Raw genomic sequence first — 15,430 nt, 5'->3', positions numbered from 1 at the left:
AGAAGGCTATACATATTTTATAATTCCAACAATATGACATCTGCAAAAGGCAAAACTATGGAGACAGTAAACGGATCAATGGTTGTGAGAGGTTGGGGTTGGGGAAGGGCGTGAATAGGCAGAGCACAGAGGATTTTTAGGGCACTGAAAATACTCTGTATGATACTATAATGATGGATATGTGTCATTATACACTTCCCAAACCTATAGAACGTATAGCACCAAGAGTGAACCCTATGGTAAACATGGACTTTGGGTGATTATGATTGTGTCAAAGTAGATTCATCAGCTGCAACAAATGTAGCACATTGGTGGGAGATGATAATGAGGCAAGCTATACAGGTATGGGGCAAGGGGTATATGGGAAATCTCCGTAACTTCGCAATTTTGCTGTGAACCTAAAACTGCTCTAAAAAATATTTTTTAAAAAAGAACCTATTTATTCACTTTTCTTACTTTACTGCATGATCAGAGGCTCTGACACTGCCTTCAGTATTCATAATAAGGCAAATCACCTTATTCTGTAGAAGTGAAAAAGGTGGAAACTTAATAGCCAGACCTCTGCTTGTGGTCAGTACAAGAGCTGAGACCCTGAATGTTGGTCTCTAATTTGGCAGCTTCCTGCTCTCTTCACTCTGCACTGTAGCAGCTGGCAAAGAGTGCTTCAATAGGTAAAATTCAATAGAGTTTTAAACATAATGTTCTTAAGACCTTTCAGGGAAAAGATCAAACAAGTATGCTAATTCAGACCCCTTTTTTTCTCCATGGGTATACAGAGCTATGTGATCAAATAGAGTAGAGTCCTATCATGTGTGTATCATAGTATCTGTACTTGGTTAGTGCAGAACTCAGGAAATAACAATAACAGTAAATGGGCATCTTTCAAATAAATTAATGTTTTTTAAAAAAGAATTGAAGATGGTGTGGTGTGGCCAGTATGGTCAAAAACTAAGTGTAACTTCAGAGAAAAGCTGCTGGTGCTACATGACGCATTTTTGAAAATGAGAAAAAGAATGAACTTCCCAGCAAGTTTTCCATTGCAAGGAGAATGCAAAATTTGTGTTGTTACTCTAAAAATTAGTAAATCAAGAATGTTTGTTTATGTTTAAAACATAGAATTGTTGATTCCAGCATTCAATAAGCTCTTTTGGTGGCTGGTGAGGTGCTGAAACACTAGCAGCCCCATTTTGAGGGGTTTTTTTTAAGCCCTTGGTCTGTCCACTTACACTTGCAAACAAGATAGGTAAGAAGCAAGCAAAAACTACCTGGGCAATATGTCTTCTTAACTTAAGGTTGGTTTTTATTTGTTTTGTAATTCGAACCTCTGATTTTACCTCTATTTGATCCTTCAGCAAGGGTACTTGAATTGGTTTCTGTTTGCCCTTGTTTGAAGACTGTGTACATACAGCAAAGAAAATTAATGTAGCAAGAGCATTTCCTGTTGCTTAAGGTTTTTTGTTAGTTTGTTTTTTTAGAACAGCAAATCTCTATTGTTACAATCACTGATCATTTTGGAACCATCATGTGAATTATACCAATGGTAATTCCTTTAGAAAGATAAAATTTTGAGGGTTTTGCCAATTGAAGTATTCAGTGTAAAAACAGATTTCTCCAAATGCAGCAAATTGTTGGTTCATTTACTAACCATGTTTGTTTCATGTATTTGCATTTGCCAGACAAACACTGAGAATATATATTTTAATTTTATTGCAGAACTACCATTTCAAGGCATACCGTGAAATTATAATTTATGTTCCTGAGATTTTTGTAGTTTTAGAATGATCATTTCAGTTTAGCCCTGGGTACCTTATACCATTATGCTAGGAACACTTCCAGTTTAAACATATATAATTTATTTTTAACAGATTTTGCTTGGAGTACACAAATGAAATGTAACAGTCATTACAGAGATTGTCTTAGTTCATTTACTAAACGTGAATCCGTGTCCTCCTTTTCCCTTATGTTGTGCATGACTTTCAGCTGGGCTTCTGTTCTCTGCTTTGATGCAAATTGCAGGTTGAAGAAGGAGGCTCCCAGCATGAGGTCCTTTTCAGGGGACAGTTCTGGCAAGTGATGTGTATGTGTGTGTTATTCAGATATTCTGTATATTTTAGATAGTTCCTTCTGAAAAATCAGATTTCTAAATTGATTCTTCCTCCATTCTCAACCCCTTTACATGTGGAATTCTTCTTTGCTTCAAAACCCCCAAACAAACAGCCTTGATCGTGAGACCTTTTCTCTTTGGAAGATGATGGTTTCATTTTTTGAAGTTATTTTACCTTTATTCAGAAAAAGTTATTCAAAACTCAACTTCAGATTAGAGTCCTCATTCTCTCATCAAGCAGAACAGATCAAACAAACTAAGGCAGAGATTCTGCATATACGGCTCCATGAATTTCCAGCAGGAATTACCCAGTGGTGAGCATATAAATTTAAATAATGTGAAAACATTGTGTGATAGGCTCTGTATGGGACTTAGGCTTAGCAAGTTTTGGCCTCTGGATATTTATATTGAGTTTGTGTTACCTTTGCATATGAAATCTTTGTGGTTGATTATATATTGTCAAGCTCAGTACACATGGTTACAAAATAGTTCCTTTATTCTGTACTTAGGAGAATGTTTGAGGAAGGTTTCACTGTGTAAAGCTGTTTATTGCTTGGACAGATTTTATGCCATTTGAAACTGGAATTATGTAGAGCAATTATCAAGAGCGTAACAGAGATTTTGGATTCAGCAAATAGGCGGGGATCAGAAATTAGGTTTTCATCAGTAGTGAATAAATCTCTCTAAAGGATTAAGGTAGGAGAGCAAGCTTTTGCAGATTTGTATTCACTGTGTACTGAGCTTTCATAAGATGCCATAAGGAGTTTTAGAACTTCCCTGGCAGAAGCTAAAAAATAAAGATGGGATTCTGTGAGCTATGGGTTGTTAGGTGACTTTGCTTCAGGCTATCAAATAAAACTGGCACATGTCATTAGCCTTATGGAGAGAGGGTTTTAAATATCTTGCTTCAAAATTATGTCCTCTTTTGATTTATTCTGTGGTCCCTTTTATTTGTCTCATATTTCTGAAAGAGGTCTGTGATGGGGGTGCCCAAGGGATCATCCCTTTTGTAATCTGACATGTTGAATTCTGTATGATCCACACATTTTTCTTTGATATTGGACACTTTCCAAGGCCTGAATTAATTCTGCTGTTTAAGACAAAACAAAAACCCGAACAAAAGTCTTCTCAGGAGAGCAAAAAACCTCAAATATAGCCGTGTGTCTTTACAAAGCAGAAGCCTAAGGATCGTATTTGAAAAACTAAAAATATTTAGCCCTGGATGAGATCCCCTGGCCTCTTCGTGGATGATGTTTTAATTGTCCTTCCAGTTTTTGTTTGTGACCATATCGTCTATTATCTCTGATATTCAGTCTTCAGAGGAGAAAGATGACTACTATCTTCATAGGGGGGAGGCACGTGGGTAATAAGAAGGTGGAAGTGACTTCAGTGGGTAAAGATCCGCCAAGCAGTGGCCTGCAGGCTCTCATTACATAGAGGTTGGAGGAGCACAATAAAAAGATCAAATTCAGCAGAGATAAATGGCACACATCATCTTAGCTGATCGATAACCAGCTTCTGAGAGTAACCACTGTCAGCTGAGCTGTATCAGTCTCTCCTGGAGACTTACCAAGGAGTGAAGATCACATCCCTTTCAGGCTTGGAGGCCTTTAAAGTAGGCAGACCTATAGGGATAAAGACTTGTTGCAGTGATTTCTCTTTTTGATAACATTTTGAAGATCTGCTTTATTGGTGGAAACAGAATATTTTCACCAATGCAAGCAGTGTGAATTTAAAAAAAAACAAGATAAATGATGCCATTATTGCCATGTTTTTTACAGCCACCCTGCTCAACCCTGATGTTTTAAAAGGGGTTTATATAAAGGGGAATATTATTCTTGATACAATACTGAACTTGCAGGTTGCTAAAGCGAATACTTTAGAACAGTCTGAGCATGTTCTGACTAGAACAAAGTCTTAGCGATGGCTTCCAGTCAAGCATAGCTACATATTTCATTTAGACATTTCTAGAATGAAAACGAGGGAACTTTTAAGAGGCCTTAAACCCTATCTCCCCACCCGCTTCTTCAAGTATAAATTTAGATAAGTGTAATGTACAGAAAACAAGCATCCAAATAGACTTATTTGATTATATAGCTTTTCTGTCTAGGAATTATGGAAACAGGATGCTTTATTTGATCTTGGGATATAATATTACTGAAAGTTTTTGCGAAGGTTAATAAAAAGGAAATTCAATAGATACATTAAAATGTCTGAAATGGGCACGTGAGTTAGAACACTGAGCTCATTGCACTTAAAGATTGAAAGTCAGAATTCTGACGCCACTCAGTAGTGAGTGTGTGTGTGTGATTGTGCATGTGTGTGTGTGTGAAGTGAGAGGTTGCTCTAGGAAAAGAAATTTCCTTGGCTCAATATTTTACAGCATGTTGCTTCAGAGAAACACATTTTAATTGGCATTAAACTCTCTGTCAATACAAATTGGTATATGAATGACAATTTTCTTTTCTGGAGATCATTTATTATCGTTCTTATCAATATTTAACCATTGGGAAGCAAGGGGAGGCCTATTAGGTTATCTCAAGAATTGTTTGAAATTCTGTGATAATTTGAATCAAAATTCAATCTCAGAAAACTTGGGAAACCTGTCTGACTAGAAAGCTTTTCTTCTTTTCTCCTCCCTCCCCCCCTTTCCTTCTTAAAGTTCTTCTGATTTGTGAGCCCAGGGCAAGTTTAATTATAATTAGTTAATGTTAGTTAATTAGGTAATGTTCATATAGTGCTTTGAAGATGGAAAGTGTTTTAGAAATGCTAAGTGCTATCATTATTAATATCAGCAAAGGGGGAAAATTAAGCATGACAAACACTTTTAGAAATGCAGAATCTGAATGTGAAGTGCTTGGTGCCATGTGACTCTCTCATTCCACCATCTCATCTCCTCCTAATGGAACGTGAAGCAGCCTTTTGTCTCCATTGTTTGGGTGTCCAGAGCTCCCTTCTTTCTTCCCTGTCGTATGCTGACACTGCTCAAACAGGCAAGCAGTCAATCTTAGGCTAAACACTCCTCCAAATATATGTCCTCAATCACATGTACTCACATGCAGATATGTTCACACACATAGGCTAGCCTTCAGTGTAAGGTCATGCTTATGTTTATTTCTGAACTCAGAGACATTCCATAGGCTCCCACTCTCCATATTTTCTTTAATCTTTCTTGTTCTGTATTTCAGAAGAAAATAGTAGAACATTAAGCAGAACAAAAAGAACCACTGGTCTTTGGATTATCTAATTTATTTAAGGGACTAATCCTGCCTAATAAAAAGTAGCATCTCATACTTGCAAACACAAGGAATTCTCTTAGTTATAAGATGCAAACTTGGGAGGCACATGGCTTCTAAGCTTTAGAAATGCATGGCTGTCCCATGCAATTTGGCAGAACAGAAGGCATTCATAGACCATGTTATCTCTGGACGGACCTTTACACAACTTTTTATTAGCTATGCTGAGGAAAGTAGGTCAATATAATTTCTGATGGACAGGGGAAGAAAGTGGGCCCTGGCCAGAGCTAAGTCCAGATGAGGCTGGAAGTTGCTCTTTGGAGAAGAGTGCTAACTGGAGGCAGTGTCTTCCAAACAGAAATTACATTCCCACAGATTTAATTTGAAGAGGCTTATAATGAAGAATAGGTTGAAGCTTGGGATCTTGGAATGAAATAAATCAATGTATGGTGGTTTAGAGACTAAGGGGCAGAAAGAAGGTTCAGGGCCTACATTGCTGTCTCACACTGGACTTCTACAAAGGAAGTATAGATGATATTTGAGTGATCAAAAGTCACAGAAAGTCATATGGGAAACTCATATCGATTCCTCACTTCTTTGTTTAGCCCATTATTCCTTGCTCCCTTTCCTTCACATAAATTATTTAGCTGGGAGTAATAACAGGGAAATGGCATGGAAGTGTCTTGGAATTGAGTTAAATTATTCCCAAGAGTCCAAATTGGTTTCTTACTGTTTGGTAGAGTAATTTGTGTGTCTCACCTAAGGGCTAATGAACACTTCACTTTGGCACTTGGAAATAGGCACATTCAGATTATGTTAATCAAACATTATTAACTTTCAAGGAAGGAGGCTGGAAGAGCGGGCCAAAACAAATACGCTGACACAGAACAGAGATGAATGCAAAATCCTGCAGTTAAAAAAAAAATCAACTGCACATACATAGAATAACTATGTGGTTTATTGAAACAAAGCAAGACAAGACAGCATCCACCCAACTTTAAAGGCTTGAGTTGACTAAAAGCTCCATATGTATGCAGTGCTAAATATGTATGCAGTGCTAAGGCCTCAGCTTCATGTGGCAAGTGTCCAGCACCAAGGTTGAAGGAGGACTGCTCTGGCCTGGTAAGGCCATATCCCAAGGACTGAGTTTTCCTGGGCTTCGAATTTTGAGAATTCTTGAGTGTCTTAGGAGGAGTGATTGAACTTGGAGGGATTTAGCCTAGAAAAGTGAAGGTTCTAGAGATAGTATGGTCATTTCAAATTAAAAAAAACCTTTTCTTTTCAATACTAAAAAGCCTAACATCTGGAGGAGAGATTAGGCCTAGAATGGCTGTGGCCAAAGAAGAAATAACCGGTCAAACTATAGTTCTGGACTTTAAAGCCCTCCGAATATCGATCCAGCCCTCCTCCCTCATGCTGTTCTTCCCTGCTCTCTTTTTTTTTTTTTTTTTGGAATACACGGGGCCTCTCACCGTTGTGGCCTCTCCCGTTGCAGAGCACAGGCTCCGGACGCGCAACACGGGCCTCTCACTGTTGTGGCCTCTCCCGTTGCAGAGCACAGGCTCCGGACGCGCAGGCTCAGCGGCCATGGCTCACGGGCCCAGCTGCTCTGCGCATGTGGGATCTTCCCGGACTGGGGCACGAACCGTGTCCCCTGCATCGGCAGGCAGACTGTCAACCACTGTGCCACCAGGGAAGCCCTTCCCTGCTCTCTTATCAGAATCCTTTACCCATCCACTTTGTGTTGCCTCACTTTTTTCCAAATGTACCTTTCTAGTCACCTGGAGGGCCTCCGCCACCTTTATGTTGTCCCTACTACTTTTCTGTCCAATTGAATTCTTCGAAGTCTCAACTTTGGCTACATAGTAGAATTATCTAGAGAGCTTTAAAAAGTTCTATGCTTGGGCTCCTTCCAGAGGCTTCTAATTTAATTGGTGTGGGGTGGAGCCCAGGCATCAGTGTTATTTTAAACTCTCCAGGTGATTTTAGTGGAAACTTGGTGTTAAGGGCCAGCAGTTTAATCCCAACTAAACTTTGGTGATGCGTTACTCTATTTGACTTGTTCGCGTGACCTCCCGCAGGAACCTCACTTGTAATTAATATAATGTCTGATTTAATTCATTCCACAGGAAAGAACTACCTGCTTTATACTGTTAATCATCTTTCAGAGTGCACACATCTCATTTCTCCACTTGAATCCTAAATCCCTTGGATGTGTTTTATGTTACATATTCCTTCCTCTCCAGTACAGTGCCTTACACTTCATACTGTGCATGTGTGGATTTTTCTTTATTATAGGAAATTAATAAATATTTCATACTTAATTGGCAAATAAAATATGAATTTTGATAGTTGATACCAAACTTATGAAAATCATTATATCCAGAAGTATATGTAAAAAAAGGATGGGTCATGAAAGTTTAAATTATTGAGTGAGAAGAGTATTTGGGGTTCATTCAGTTTTGCAGTATATATCATGGACAGTAATTGTGATGGTTCACCAAAGGTGACACCCAAAAGACACAGAATAACTGGGTTTGGGTGACCCTGGCCGTGGCTTAGCATGACTTTACTCGTGGGAAGTTGGGACATGAGGCTGCAGTAGCGTGCAAGATTTATTTTCTATTTCTGGCCAATGAGACTATCTTTGCTTTCTTTATTGTCTGAGACAGGGTGGCTTTTTGAATCATTGGACTGAATTTTGTTTTAGCCCTACAGGTGGATTTGTTCAAGCCAGAACAAAAACGACATGCCAAGAAACTGATGGAGTAACTAAACTGTTAATAAATTCCAGTGCCACCTAATAATAATACTTTGTATTTATATAGCCTCTTTCTTGGAGGAGCTGAAAACACTTTATAGGCACTGAAAGTTAATCAAGTTGGGAATTTTTCAATCATAGTGGGAGTGAGATCCAGGGCTACAAACCCCCAAGCTGTAAAGCTTGCTTGCTTTATTTACACATGTGGACCCTGTTAGTGTGGGGACTTTAAAAAGTCTGAGGCTCTTTGGGCTTAGAGACATTGTAACATGAAATGAGCTGAAATTCACTTCTGGCCAGCTGGTATAAGGATCCAAACAATGTTTAAAATATTTTAACAAATGAAAACATTAAAAAAATAATATGCAGCTGTCTGGCATTCCTTTGTAACTATGACAATTGCTGAAATATAATAATCCCAGTGTTTCTGTTTCTAGTTATTATAAGAATAATTGTGAGGATGGAGAGTAAATTTTACTTTTTTTTTTATTGAAAATTTCTTGTTTCTCTTTAATATGTATAATCTGTGAGCAATAAAAGGGATTGGAGAAGTAGAGGTTTCCACAGCATAGTTAAGAGTAGGGGCTAGGGCTTCCTTGGTGGCGCAGTGGTTGAGAGTCCGCCTGCCGACACAGGGGACACGGGTTCGTGCCCCGGTCCGGGAGGATCCCACATGCTGCGGAGCGGCTAGGCCCGTGAGCCATGGCCGCTGAGCCTGTGCGTCCAGAGCCTGTGCTCTGCAACGGGAGAGGCCACAACAGTGAGAGGCCCGCGTACCGCAAAAAAAAAAAAAAAAAAAAAGAGTAGGGGCTAAAAATAAAGATCTTGTGACAAAGGTGTTAAGTGGTACCTTGATTATTTTCATAGCAATTAGGATATTTTATGGAAGAGCCCTTTCAATAAGAGCTTTCAAACGTGAACAAGAAATGTACGCTGTGATGGAATTTTAGAATTTTGGTTAATAGTGAGAATCATGCAAATGATCCATGTCATCAAAGACTGATTAGTTGTGTGAGCTTAATCTTCAAACCTGTACCCTGTGGTCTGTTGCATTCCTTGCTTCAGAACTCCTTTCTTAGCACTTGGACTTAACAAGATTTGCTTGTTTATTATGGAGCTGGATTTTGTCTAGGCAACCACTTTCTTTTTCTGGGGTCCTGGGGACTCAAAATGTGTTACATGTAGCAAGGTTTTACGTATCTTCTAAAGAGGCAGATGGAGTTGATTTTAGCATCTGCCATATTGTAGTGGAATGGGTCTTCCAAAATTAGAATATCAGCTCTTCATTCAAAGAGACTTTGTAATTCCAAGTACAATGCAATGAAAATTACTGGGCTTAGTAAGCATCTGTTGATTGATTTTCTTAATACAGGGTTCCCCAGGGTGAGATGAGTAGCATTGTGAGGGTCAGGATGACTTTAGGTGGAGCTGGGACCCTACATTTAACAAAACTCAATCACATGGAATTCTTTTTCCAATTCTCCTTCCATTTTTCTAATTCTGTAAAGGAGACAGGCTTAGCTGGGTACTGGTATTTTTTTAATGTCACTACCTTTTAATCAAAAGGAGAAATATGAAAAAAAAGAAAATATTAAATAAAAGTACAGGTGGTATGTGTATATGTCACAAAAGTTGGTGTAGGAGAATGACTGAATTCCCCTACTATTTGGGTTTATTCCTAAGTCTAACACTTGTTTTCACTTCCTCATCTTTGTAATCAGTTTTGTTTAGTATTTGTTTCATTTTGACTTCTCAGTACCCCTAGAGTATATGTTTATGAGTGGCAAAAACCGTTATTTTCTTCTAATTTCTTACTATCTAGGTACAAGGGTATCCCTTTCTCAAAGTTCTGTGAAAGAGTTCAGCCTCCACTGTGTGTGATGAATGAACTTTTCACTCATGCATTTAGAATAATACTCTCTTTTTTTTTTGCTGGATCATATTGTAGTTTTATTTTTAATTTCTTTTTAAAAAAATTTTATTGGAGTGTAGTTGATTTACAGTGTTGTTAGTTTCAGGTGTATAGCAAAGTGATTCAGTTATACATATACATGTATTCATTGTTTTTCAAATTCTTTTCTCATATAGGTTATCATAGAATATTGAGAAGAGTTCCCTGTGCTATGCAGTAGGTCTTTATTGGTTATGTGTCTTATATAATACTCTCTACTTACTGTTCTTGGGAGAATTGGGAAGAGAGTTGTTCTGTGTTCTGTGATTCTGACAAGGAATCTTGGTTGAGGAAGGTTTTTGAAGTTGTTTTTTGTCAAGTCAAACCTGTTAGTAGTTATCTCTGCTTTGAGAACATACAGCCATGGAAAGAAAGGCAGGAAATGTCAGGGACCAGAAAGAAAAGGGCAGAGGGTGGAGAAAAGGGATGGGTATATAGAAATGGCAGAGAGGGAGAAAAAGTGAAAGAAGAGTCCAACAAGAGCAGGCGGGGTAGATAGAGGACAATGTAAAGACACATTGTGAATTAATATGTTTGTTTAGGGAGTACTCGATGTTAACAAAACTTTTTAAAAGTATTTTGAAATAAAGATAATTTATATCCTGAGAATGTTTGTTCTCAGGGGCTTAGTGGTTTCAAAAGGGGAGGCAGATCTGGGCTCAAATTTTGTCACCTGCAGTTGGCTTTGTGACCTTGGGCAAGTCATGGCACTTTTCCTCTGAAATGCAATTATAGTATCTGCCTTATGGGATCACTGGGAGGATTAAATGATAGTTATTATGGGCAAATAGGAACTTTATTACAATAAAACTAACAGGTGCATCGTAGAGCTGGAATCACCAAACCCCAGAACAAACATGGAAGAGGTTTCTTTAAGAAGCCAGCAAATAGTTTGAAGGAACATGGGTTTCTCTGCTCTTTTCCTCAAGAGCACTTTCTATCTCATGTTGCTGATGCTCTCTCCCTGGTTGCAGAACAGGGAGCCTGCTGCTACCACTGTGAGCTCATGATACCAGGCTCTGGAATCTGCTTCTGGTCACCATCCAAGGGTTGACTTTAGGTGTCCTGGGGTGGGGTCATTGAGCTAGCTGCTGTAATGTATATGTCGTGTGTTGGTGAATGTAAAAATGAGCAAGAGAAGTTCTTTCCCTCAGCTAAACTGTGGCATAAGAGAATTTTATTTCAGACATCCTTTTTCCTTATTCCTTCACAGGACATCTGCTTTTCAGGTACACGGGATCCTCGTCTTATATCTCCTCCCTGTTATCACTCAACCTTCACCCTCACATCAAAACCACTCTCAAGAAAGCAGCGGTTTAGACTTTGTGTGAAATCCAGTTAACAGCATTACCTTTCTCAGGTGTGTTTGCAATTTGAGGTTTATTTTTTGTTGTTTATTTTTTATTTTTTTTAATAGTTTAAAAAATATATATTTATTTATTTGGCTGCACTAGGTCTTAGTTGCAGCACGTGGGGTCTTCATTGCGGCATGCAGAATCTTTTTAGTTGCAGCATGTGAAATCTTCAGTTATGGCATGCAAATTCTTAGTTGCGGCATGTGGGATCTAGTTCCCTGGCCAGGGATCGAACCCAGGCCCCCTGCACTGGGAGTGCAGAGTCTTAGCCACTGGATGACCAGGGAAGTCCCTACAATTTGAGATTCTTATTGCATGTTGTTGAACTCTACCCCTGTTAAAAGGATTTCAGAAAACTCTAGAATTTTCTGGAAAAAGGCCCATGGGGGCAGGGTCACATAGGCAGAATCCTGGAAGAGAGCCATGTCCTCAGGCCTCATGGGATAGCTTTGTGGGCTTGTCCTCAGTACTCAAGGCCAATGTTTCCCAGAGCAGTCCTCATTTCAAATATTCTACCCTATGTATCAAACCATTTTCTTATTTTGCTGGGTTTGGTTTGGGAAACATAATTATGTCTGGTGTATAGTAGGCACTTAATTCTTATTTTAATGGATTTTTTAGATAGCAATGTATACAGGCAATGTATATATATGTAAGTGCCTCCATCTGTTGGTATTAAGTTGACCCTCTACCCTTCCTCGGGTAGCAACAGTTCCTGACCCTTTTCAGGCCTCCAAGCCTTGTAGCTTGCTAAGCATATTCATAGCAGGCTCAACTCCATGCAGTAATTTTATCTATCTATCTACCTATCTATCTACCTATCTATCTATCTATCTACCTACCTTCCTACTTACCTATCTCTCCAAATATCCATTACAAAGAAAATAGAGAGGAGGAAGTAGAAGGCTTTCAGACCTTTTCTTTGGACAGTTCAATATTTTGGATAACTCTTCTGACCTTGCCTCTTTAAGAGTCCAGGCTTAATAACTTTTAGGACAAAGTGTGAAACGCTACCTCTTTCAACAGTGCATGGTGCAGGGGCCTCTTGAGATTTGCTGTTGCAGGCTGCTAGCACTTAGTTTTGCTGCTGTTCTGGGTTTTAAATATTTTAATGAAAATTTTTATTGTGTTTGTGGACTGGTTTTTAGCAAAGGCTGCAGTTTAAAAAATTCTAATGAATGAATGGGAGATGTATGTAAAGAGAATTAAAACTGAAACCTAGTTAACTCATACAGAGTATTTTGTAAAACCTGATGGAACCTGATGTTTTTGAAGGTGAAGTGCGTGACTAGGTACTGGAGAAATAGATTATACCTCTCTTTCAGAACTTCTACAACCACAAAAAGTCTGCACATTCTTAGTTGGTTTGGTGAGTATTTGATCATCTCCTTCTTTCAAGTGGATTGTTACTGTTGTTGTAATGGGGTCTCCATGTTTTAGAGCACCGCCTGATTACACAAAGAACAAAGACAGGGCTTCCCTGGTGGCGCAGTGCTTGAGAATCCACCTGCCAATGCAGGGGACACGGGTTCGAGCCCTGATGCGGGAGGATCCCACATGCCGGGGAGCAACTAGGCCCGTGCGTCACAACTACTGAAGCCCGCGTGCCTAGAGCCGGTGCTCCGCAGCAAGAGAAGCCACTGCAGTGAGAAGCCCACGCACTGCAATGAAGAGTAGCCCCTGCTCGCCACAACTAGAGAAAAGCCTGCGCGCAGCAACAAAGACCCAATGCAGCCGAAAAAAAAAAAAAAAAAAAAAGAACAAGGACAACGAAGAAAGTGATGACTTACCTGGAAAACCTAGCCTTGTGTAACTGTTTTCTTCCTGTTGCAAACAAGTGATGAAACCTTATCCACAAGAGCTCTGTGTTTATAAATTTTATGCATAGGCCTAAATATCTAAATCTAAGTATGAAACATTTCCATGAGCAGTGCAGCTCATTTTGTGAACTATAGTCTTTCCTCCCACCTCTGGTTTTGATGCCTTAGGGCCTTTCCATAAAAAATGAACTTATGCAATCCAGCTAGGTGGTTTTCACAGTGCTTTAAAAATGCATTCTTTTGTGGTGTAGTGGTGCCAGGAGCACTGTAGGATTGTGTGGGCTTATCCCTCTCTGTGCTCCCAAATGTGGAAAGATAAATTGGAAAATAATTATGAAAAGTGATAGTGCTGTTCATTTCCCTCAGACTGATTCCTTGTCCTTCTCAGGCTCTTGCTCAGCATAGTCAGGGTAAGCCAAAGAGATAATGGGGTAGGAAATTGGAGGGTGAGAAGAGAGGAAAGACATGGGTATTCTGTCCTTTGTTTCAGTGTTTCCAGCTCCCAAGCAGCCCCTCCCTTTGTGATCCCAGCTCCCCTCTGGCAGGATTGCCTGGATCCAGTTGTCTCCAGGCTGCTCCAGCCTCTGGGATCTGGTCGTACCACCTCCCACTTCCCTCCCCCCATTTGTAATTAAAACAACAACAACAACATTATTTTCTTATACATACTGCATGACATTGTAAAAAAAAAAAAAAAAAAGGAAAAAATAAAACTATAACAAAAAAACTGGTGAATTACCTGAAATCCCACTATCCAGCAATAACTGTAATCAACATATTAGTATATTTCATTCCTGTGTTTTTCTGCTATGAATACTTAAAAACTGGGAATGCTTTTGGAAACAACTACTAGAAGCTCTTAGTGGCTTCTCAGGGCTATAATTCGTGGATAGGCTTCTGTGTTAAGAGCCTGTGCTATCAGGATATCAGCCCAGTTCCCAGGACAATGGTCACAAAGGCCCCATCTTTGTAGATGGTGAATCTGAGGCCAGTGAGGTAATTGTGTGACCAAAGCCACTGATGCAGCATCTTCTGTTGCTTTCTGACTCGGAGAAGTTTATGATTTCTCAGCTATGGCCCTGACTCCCAGAGATTCTGATTCCATAGGTTCTGGAGTGGGGCCAAGGAATCTGCATTTTCCCAAAGCTCCGCAGGTGTCGATGTGTAGTCAGGTTTGGGAACCGTTGCAGTAGGAACCTTGTTATGTTCACACTGACTAGTATAGTTGTTTAAACTCGTGTGGTGCATGGTCTTTATAAAATTGTTTTGTTCTTTGAAATGTCAGTGTTTTAATCTTAGGGTGGTTAATTTGGGACTATTCAGGCCTTTCTTAGCCATGATGGGTCTTCCTGCTTCCGGGTTTCTATAGAGTTGGTTTTCTTTGCTTGTGGCCTTGTCTCATTGGGTGCAGGCGAGTCTTGTCTTTTAGAAGCAGAAGGTGGGTCCTGTGATAACCAAGAGGCAAATTCTGGGTAACATTAAAAAAGGTCAAAGCTCCTCTCTGGATCCCTCCCATCTCCTTTTGGGCCCTGCTGGCCCTGGTGTCGTAAGGCTTCCCATGGCACTCTACCCTGGCTTGTCCTCTCTGTTAGCATGAGTTGGCCTCTAAATGATATAAAATATCTGACTTTCCCTTCTCTTTAAAATACTTTAGTCCTAGGCCTGATTTCCTCCGTGGCTAGGTGGTTAGCTAATCTGAACTCATATGTTTGTGGAGGAAAGGTAACTGATTAGATATCTATTGCTGTAAAAAAAAAAACTAACCCAATACTGAGTAGCTTAAAACAAAAGACATTTATGATCTCATAGTTTCCTTGGGTCAGGAATTTGGGAGGACTTCAGTTAGATGGTTCTAGCTTGGGGTCTTTTATGAGGTTGCAATCAAGATTTTGGCTGGGGCTTCAGTCGGCTCAAGACCTGATGGCAGTTGGAGAAGCTTCCGAGATGGCTCACTTACATGGCTGTTGGCTGGAGGCCTCAGTTCCTCTCCTTGTAACCTATTCACAGGGCTGCTTGAATGCCCTCATGGCATGGCAGCTGGCTTCCCTCAGAGTGGGTGATACAAAGGAGTGAGGAGGAAGCCACACCACCTTTTATGTTCTAATCTCAGAAGCCACTCGGTATCCCTGTCACTTCTACCACATTCTTTTAGGTAGAAATGAGTCACTAAATACACTCCACATTTAAGGGAAGGGGAATTGGG

Source organism: Physeter macrocephalus, chromosome 2, assembly GCF_002837175.3.
Source record: "Physeter macrocephalus isolate SW-GA chromosome 2, ASM283717v5, whole genome shotgun sequence".
Classification (NCBI taxonomy): domain Eukaryota; kingdom Metazoa; phylum Chordata; class Mammalia; order Artiodactyla; family Physeteridae; genus Physeter; species Physeter macrocephalus.
This window is presented reverse-complemented; position numbering follows the sequence as displayed.